We start from the raw sequence: 9,195 nt of genomic DNA, 5'->3' as shown, positions 1-9,195 counted from the left end.
TGCTAGTCTAACTGGATGACTGCATGTAGAAGAATGCAAATAGATCCATACTTATCACCTTGCATGAAACTCAAGTCCAAGTGGATCAAAGACCTCAAAATAAAACCCAACACACTAAATCTATTAGAACAGAAAGTGAGCAATAGCCTTGAACTCATTAGCATAGGAGACAACATCCTGAACAGAACATCAACAGCTCATGTACTAAGGTCAACAATTCATAAATGTGACCTCAACTCGTAGACTCCCTAACCCCTCCTGCAATGCATGACCCCAGGATCCCCCAACTACTCCCTGCTCACCTGCCGCCATGGCTGATAAGGAAGCAGCCTTTGACTACTCAATGGAAGAACGTGGGATCAATGAAGAGTACAAAATATGGAAGAAGAACACCCCTTTTCTTTATGATTTGATGATGACCCATGCCCTGGAGTGTCCCAGCTTAACTGCTTCTAGATGTGACTAGGCCTGAAGGGAAAGACTTAAGCATTCATCCACTTGTCCTGGGAACACACATATCTGATGAACAAAACCACCTGGTGGTTGCCAGTGTCCAGTTCTCTAATGATAATGCTCAGTTTGATGCATCCCATTATGACAGTGAAAAAGGAGAATTTGGAGGTTCTGGTTCTGTAGGTGGAAAAACTGAAATAGAAATCAAGATCAACCAAGAAGGAGAAGTAAACAGGGCCCAGTACACGCCTAAGAACCCTTGTATCATTGCAATAAAGACCATCCAGTGATGTTCTTGTTTTTGACTATACAAAGCACCCTTCTAAACCAGACCCTTTTGGAGAATGCAACCCAGATTTGCATCTCTGTTGACACCAGAAGGAAGGTTATGGGCTTTCTTGGAATCCAAATCTCAGCAGGACACTTACTTAGTGCTTCAGATGACCATACCATCTGCCTGTGGGACATCAGTGCAGTTCCAAAAAGAAGGAAGAGTGGTGGGTACAAAGACCATCTTTACAGGGCATACAGCAGTAGTAGAGGAAGTTTCCTGGCACCTGTTCTCCAAGTCTCTGGGTCAGTTGCTGATGATCAAAAACTTAAGATTTGGGACACTCGTTCAAACAATACTTCCAAGCCAAGCCACTCGGTTGATGCTCACACAGCTGTAGTGATTTGCTTATCTTTCAATCCTTATAGTGAGTTCATTCTTGCCACAGGATTAGCTGACAAGACTGTTGCCTTATGGGATCAGAGAAATCTGAAACTCAAGTTGCATTCCTTTGAATCCCATAAGGATGAAGTATTCCAAGTTCAGTGGTCACCTCACAATGAGACTGTCTTAGCTTCCAGTGCTACTGATTGTAGGCTGAATGTCTGGGATCTAAGTAAAATTGGAGAAGTGCAGTCCCCAGAAGATACAGAGGATGGATCCCCAGAGTTTATGTTTATTCATGGTGGGCACACTGCCAAGATATCTGACATCTCCTGGAATCCCAATGAACCTTGGGTGACTTGTTCTGTATCAGAAGACAATATCATGCAAGTGTGGCAGATGGCAGAGAACATTTATAATGATGAAGACGGTGAAGGAAATGTGCATCCAGCAAGACAAGGATCCTAGACGTGTCTGCACTTGTGATTTTAGACTCTCCTTGTTTTCCTCTGAACCCTGAGATGGATTTAACATTCAGTTGAGGCATAGACTTTGTTCAGCTACTCAGCTACAATAGGTGCCACCAATAACGCTACCAGCCCAAACCATGGGTGTTTTCTAAATCTTAACTGGGGGCTTAAGTCAGAAAAGTCTCCTTGGTGGCTCCAACTGTGGTTGGATAGCTGAACAAAGTCTGTTTTTTGTTGTGTGTGGTTTTTCCTTCCTTCCTTCCTTATTTTTTTTCCTTCTTTTTTCTTAACATGGGACCACCAAGTTGTAAAGATGTATGTTTTTTACCTGGCAGTTGTACCACTGGTGAACTGTCAAGTTGGTAAAGAATGAATTGCTAGTTTGTATTTGTTTTTAAGATTAAGTTAATCCTTGATAGAAGTTGCTTTTTTAAGGGGTTAGTCTTTGACCACTATAGTTAGAGGCCATCTCCAGTTTGATTGACCTGTCTCACCATCAGGCCTATTACTCTTCATGACTAACTGTGTAAGTGCTTATAATGGAATAAATTGCATATATATATATATATATATATATATATATATATATATATATAGGACCTCATGAAACTGAAAATCTTCTGTAAGTCAAAGGGCACCATTAATAGGACAAAATGACAGCCTACAGATTGGGAAAATATCTCCACCAACTCTACATCCTACTAATATTCAAAATATATAAAGACCTCAAGAAGTCATAGAGCAATAACCCAAATAATCCAATTAAAAGATGGGGTACAAAGCTAAACAGAAAATTCTCACCAGAGGAATCTCTAGTAGCCAATAAACACCTGACGAAATGTTCAGGGAAATGTTTAGGAAAATGCAAATTGAAACAATTCAGGGATTCTACCCCACCCATGCCCATCAGAATAGCTAAGATAAAAAACTCAAGAGTCAACACTTGCTGTTGAGGATGTGGAGCAAGGGGGAACACTCCTACATGGCTGATGTGAGTGCAAGTTTGTACAAGCACTCTTAAAGACTACTCAGTTTTTAATGGGGGCCTTTCATAGTTGGCTAACCTGTGGCAGAAAGAAGAACAGCTGGTTACGAGGAAGGCAGCAAGAGGCTGTACTCCACTATAGTGAATCTGTTTCCACAAGAAAGTATGGATGTATGTTTGTGTGTGTGTTGTATAAATGTGTTAGTGGGTATACATGTCCCTGCAACTTGGGGCCAGAGCAGGGCGGCATCTTCGTTTGTCACCCTGATACTCTTTGCTGCCTTCAGGCAAGGTTTCCTACTAGACTGGAAGCTCTCTATTTCTTCCAGGCTTAATGGCCAGAGAACTCCTTGGGTCTGCCTGTCTTTGTCCATCAATGCTGAAGTTACAGATACACACAGCCATCTGAGGTTTTCTTATGTTGGTGTTGAGGATTTGAACCCAAGTACTTATGGTTGCACTGCACACACTCTTATATACTGACACATCTTCACAGTGCCCAGTCCTCAGTCTCCAGGCTTCTGTTCCCTGATTCAGCCAATTCCCAGTGGTCCCTATCTCCCCACACTACCACACTGAGGAATAAAGCTACCAACACGTGAGTGTTGAAGGACATGCTCAAATTATAGCCAGCATACTGATGTGGAGTTCTGTTTTGATCTGGATGTGCCATTTGCAAACTCATTGGCTTAAGGATGTGTTTAGAGGTTATAGGAGTGTTGATCAGAGTTCTTTAGAGTGAGAAAAATTGTTCACTCAGGACTCAAAACAAACAAACAAACAAAAAGCCACAACCCTCAAAATTGTAGGACCTATAGGAGAAATAGGTGGCCAAGATGACAAGGGAGACAATTTAAGAGAGTATACTGCTAAGGAACAGCCTATTATTGGCACTAAGAGGTCAGAAAATTGCAACCAAAGAGTGGTCACTGGATCTAGCAACACAAGGCATATTGCTGAGGTTGAGTAATTTGACTGGATAGCATTAGCTAAAGCAATGGTCCAGATTTGAATTGGGAGTTGGAGAGGGATTAGTCTAGGACAATAATATGGGCAATAAAAAACATTCTCAGGTAGGTTTTAAAAGTACAGGTATGGGAATGTAATTCAATGGTACGGCACCTGTCCAGCTTGTGTGAAGCCATAGCTTCAATCTCTGTTTTCTCCAAGTTACATATACGTTTCTATACATGAAACATCTCTATACATGGAAGAGGTGATCTGAGACTGTTAACGTGTCCAAGAAGAGAGGGGGTGTTCACATGAGGAGGAAGTAGATGGAGCGAGGGAGGGATGAAGAGAGGGGACGAGGGAGTGAGGGCGGGAAGGGGAGAGAGAATGATATATTGGCAGGATAGCGGTGATAACCAGGAGAATCTAAGAGGTGTCAGAAAAATGCACCCAGAGGAGTAACTGTTTCCTGCTGCCCAATTCCATTCTATCCAGACATTGAGACTTGCACATCTGTGGGCTGCTTTGTGGATTAGATCAAAGATCCAGACACCTTTTCTCTTTTTTTGTTTGTTTGTTTGTTTATTTGTTTTTCTGAAGGAGGAGAGGTTTAAACCATGACAAACCTGTCTTGAGGATCTTAGCTTCAGAACCCCCAAAGCCACCCTGCCTCGGTAGTCACTGCCCAAAAGTTCTGTCTGGCCAGGCTGTCTTGAAATCCTCACTTTCAGCTCTAGGCCAGCCTACCCACCCACCTTCCACTTTTTAAGGGTATTGCTGCTCTGTGGATGAGCCTGCAGAGGCTTCTCGTTAGTGTCATTTATGCGTGGACAGGTTCCCATTGTTCCCACAACTAATATAGGATTATTCTATTTATTATTCGCCGCTCCTCTCTCCTCTTTTTTACGGCTGCTTTGCTCTTCACCTTGCCATTTGTTGCCAGGCGCGATGAGCTGGGGTGGAGATGCTTCGTATAATGGCTTCAAATTATAATATCAGTATACTTTTGATGCCCTTACATAATTAATGCTGAAATCCACAGCCAGTGGTGATAGCAGGAGCTAGAAACCAAACCTAAGCATCCTGCAATATGCTTAATAATTGGTTCAAGTTTTTTCCTCTGCCTAATAATGAAATTTATTTTTTATCTGTTATGACAAAGAGAGGTTGGGGAAAAAACTGTTATGAAAGAATCTCCTCCTTGACCCATCCAAGTGGAAAAATTATTTTATCTGTTCAGGGGGCGACTGTGGTACGATCCGTGGCAAGAGCCCGGTCTTTTCTATTTCCAGTCAGGAAATAATGGTAACTATGGCACCTCTGGACTCTGTGGAGGTCCGTGCAGCAGCATCTGCTGTCATCTCACGTTGACTTGTTGCGTGACTACCAAACAACTTTGAAAATCAGATTTGCACTGCTAATAATTAAGTAATTAGAGCGGTATGAGCTTTGACAAGAATGTTTTATCTTTTGATCCCTCCCGGGAAAAGTACAAATTACAAACCGAAAGGAAACCCGTGGCGCTTACCATCTCGCTGGTTTCTTTTGGGTGCTGCAAATATTTTACCGTTGGAAGCTTTAGGGACAGACCAGCGAGGTCCCTCAGAAATGAATACTGTTTTTCTTCTTGATGCTTGCAATTGTCTGTCTTATCACAGCGCCTTTCCTTCCCACCCCACAGATAAGTATGTGTGACATTGCCTTTCTGTATCCTTTGGGGATTTCTCATATTCAGTCAGAGGTTCACAGAGTGCTGAGTACCCTTTTGAATGTCAATAGAGTCAGAGGAATGCCAGACATGGTAAGAATGGAGAATTAGAAAAGGAAGACCCTGGGGGTGTAAAACAAACTTTATTTGACTCCAGGACCATCACATTGCCCTTTGACCACTTAGCCCTTTTGATTGCTCACTCACAGCTAAGAATAATACTAAGGACATGTAAGTCTGATAATAAATGGGGTCTGGTGGTGCGCACCTGTAATCCTGCCGCTCGGGAGGCTGAACTAGGAGAATGCCACTAGTTTGAGGCCAGCCTAACTTACTTGTAGTGACTTTCAGGTCAGGAAGGAGCTACAGAGAGAGAACTTGTCTCAACCCAAAACAAACGAGGAGAGGATAACAACTCCCTTCTCAGCCTTTCTCGGGAACTAAACACAACCATTCACAAGATGTGCCCTGCAGAGGATCTGGTGATATGTCCCAGTAGCATGCATTTATTTCTCCTTTGTCAAAGCAAAATCTCTTTACAGCTCCCAGGCACCCACAACTTCCTTTAAGGGCTTATCCGAGCAATCCACTTTTGTAGTTACTCATTGTTTCTCCATTGTCCTTTCCATGTTGTGACATCAGCTTCCCCACGCCCAGATTGTTATCATTAGAAAGTAATTCTAAGTCTTCAGACGCCCTTCTCGAGACCTCAATGACTTTCCACTATGTGTCTGGAAACATGTCAGATACCTGGAGTTAAATACAGCTTGTTTTACATTGCTTAGTTCAGGAGTCCATGCTATGAATTTCTTCCTCCCTAGTCTCTTTGTATGGAGTTTTCTCTGCCATTCTAACCCATGTTACTTCATATGCTTGACGGCCCCCTTCTTGGCATCTCGTTGCCTTCTCTGGCTTATAGTCTTGGCTGGAAGAAGTCCCAGGCTTAGTGAAAGTCAGTGATAGTGTTCGAGCACTCCACATTGCTCTTCTCCTACCTCTGACTACTTCCTTTACACTCTTCCCTTAGAAGTTCCCACAGCAAGTTTCCACTCTTTAGCCATGTTTGGAACATTCTGCTGAAGGCTCTCAACCTTTTTATCCTTTAGGTTTCAGCCCCAATTTTGATCCCTGCTTGTTGCGTCCATATCGGTTCCCTTTGGTACATGCCACTTTCAGGATTCTTCCCTCTCTTTGTGGCTCTCATTAATATGATGGCTACATTGATGTGTGTCATCTCTTCTCAAAACTGGAAACTCCAAGGAGCAAAGGAAGGGTGCCTGTTTTGTTGTTATTGTTGTCTCCTCTATTGTGTTTGTGTGGTTTTTTCCCATATAGAAAGCATTCAAGCTGGGCAGTAGTGGTGCACACCTTTAATCGTAGGTAGAGGCAGGTGGGTCAACATGAGTTCTAAGCCATCCTGGTCTACAGAGCAAGTTCCAGGACAGCAAAGCTACATTAAAAAAAAAAACCCTGTCTCAAAAAATTACTAAAAAGAACACATTCAATACATAGATTTCACGTAATCTACTCAGCATATTGTTTCCCTATATTATAGTTACTCGCAGCAGTAGGCATCAAGCTAGTGACAAGGACTGCGTCAAAGGAATCCTAGCAGACTCCACTGCATTGTAGTGATCTGGTCCTCTCACGTTTGTAAGTTATGATCTGTAAAAATTTAAGAGGATAGTAGTAAGAGCTATGGGGAAGAGATGAAGTCATGGGAAATCCATTCTCATAAATAGAATTGATATCCAGATGGAAAACTGCCGCTACTGAAGCAGAGTGGGCCCTAAAACACCAGCTCTTCTGCTATATAGATCTTGGGCTTTCCAGAATTGTGAGCAATAGATTTCTATTACATTTAAATTGCCGAGAGTAAGGCTTTCCTTATAGTCACCCAAACAGACAGAGACAGATATATGGTTAATACCTGCTGATTGCTAAGTATTCACTCAGGAAAAACACAGAGACCACAGAAAGAAAGAAGCGTAGCTCTAAGCAAGCTTGTGGCAGGTCTTTTCAGTGGTGGGATAGTTATCTGTAGAGGGAGAAAAAGACAGCCCGTTTTGTTTCAATAGGAACTTTCCTATTTTAGTAAACTGGACACTTGTTAAAGACATCTGAATCTTAATTTTTTTCAGACACCATTTGTAAGTGAGGAAATGAGGGTTTCTAGAGAAAAGCTTCATAAAGTAAGTGTCAAAAGGGAAGCCTTTTCCATGACAAGAGCAAAACTCAGCCCTTCCATCTCTGTGTCTTCGTGCAGGTGGCCTTTCTCTGGAAATATAATTTTCTCTGTTCACCATCTTTCGTTTAAATTGCCCAATCAATCAGGAAGTGGGATTTCTACCCCACCTGTGGCAAGACATTTTAAAGAACCGAGATGTTTGATTGCTATGTTTAGATTTATGGGGATTGAGATGACCCTGGAGATTAAATGAAGATGCAACGGTGATATAGAAGCTGAAACAGGGAGAGAATTGCTTTTTAAGTTGAAGACATATTGGTGGTAAGAGGTTTAAATGAGGAAATGGGGCAGCAGTCTAGGGTCCTGGTAGTGGAAGGTAGGGGTGGAGGATGCCCAGAGGGGACGCCACACTGCTTAATTGTCAGTAGAGTAATCCTCCTTGACCTTCAAGAGGTTCTCAGAAGAGGTTATCAGGAGACTTGAGTTTTAAAATCACATTTAGTGAACACCTAATCAACAGTACAGACGAGTTTTAGATTTGATCCTCAGGAAGCAACTGAATTAAGACAGGGTGGAAGACAGATCATAAGGAGCGACTATGAGATGAAATTCTTCAGAGTTATTTTTCAAGATACAAGAGGCAGCAAAATATATTGCTGGCTAAAACAAAAGAAATTTAATCAGTGAAGATAAAAATATAATTTTTTCTTCCTCTAAAGGAAGAGGAAAAAATGTCTTAGAGATTTCTACCAAAGGAATGAGAAGTTTTCTGAAGATCTACTTTTGCCTATATGAAGTTGATATGGTTCTGCTTGCTTCTAGGTCAGCAGTTTTCAACCTGTGGTTCCTGACCCCTTGTAGGGGGGCAAATGACTCTTTCATGGGGTTGTTTTAAACTGTTAGAAAACACAGATACTTATATTACTATTCATAACAGTAGCAAAATTACAGTCATGAAGTAGCAATGCAAGTAATTTTATGGCTGGGGGTCACAGCAACATGAGGAACTTTATTAATGGGTTGCAGCATCAGGAAGGTTGAGAACCACTGCTCTAAGTCACAGGTGCATCTTCTGGTCTTCCAGATTCTTTGGCCTTTGTCTTTCCTCCAGTGTTTTGGGGATGGTGGTTTATTTTTTGAGTCAGGGTCACAAGCTACTCATGTTAATCTTGGAATTGCTGCGTAGCCAATAATGACCATGCCCTTCTGACCATCCTGTCCCTATCTCTTAAGTGCTGGGATTATAGGTGGGTGCCACTCTACCTGGCTTATATATGGTGCTAGGGATCAAACACAGGGCCTTGTACATGCTAGATAAGCTCTTTATTAACTGAATCACATCCCCATATCCTCATCTTATGATGACTTCAAAATCATTCCTGGATTGACTTTGAAGTTTGTGCTGTTTTCAGTGAATAGTTTCTGGGAACCTGCTTCTTCTGAAATATTTCATACCAGTTGTGTCCTGATGATTACACGGTGCTCTTAGAAACGTGAAGGACTTTTGAGGAAACATGTGCATAAAAAACTGAGTGGTCAGTTACACTATGGACATGACATCTTGCAGGAATTCAAAGAAGATACAACAATGGCATCCTTGGGATCATGGTTGCTCGTAGGAAACTGCATGAAACAGAGACCACATGGTAGGAAGTTGAAGAGTGCAAGGGTTGTGGGCAATTAGACTAGGAAAATCACAGAGCACGAATTACTTATGTGCATGTTGAGTGGTCAGTAAAGAGGTAGATCTGATGATTGGAAATTAGTTGTTAAGAAAGTACCAGT

General features: G+C 42.0%; 1 pseudogene; it reads left to right on the top strand.

The window, feature by feature from the left end:
* Gm4800 (predicted gene 4800) lies at nucleotides 237-1,772 on the top strand (annotated as a pseudogene).
* Nucleotides 1,773-9,195: the final 7,423 nt, after the last annotated feature.

Source organism: Mus musculus, chromosome 10 (assembly GCF_000001635.26).
Source record: "Mus musculus strain C57BL/6J chromosome 10, GRCm38.p6 C57BL/6J".
NCBI classification, from domain to species: Eukaryota; Metazoa; Chordata; class Mammalia; order Rodentia; family Muridae; genus Mus; species Mus musculus.
Note: the sequence above shows the minus strand (reverse complement) of the source record. Positions and strands in the feature narration are given on the sequence as shown.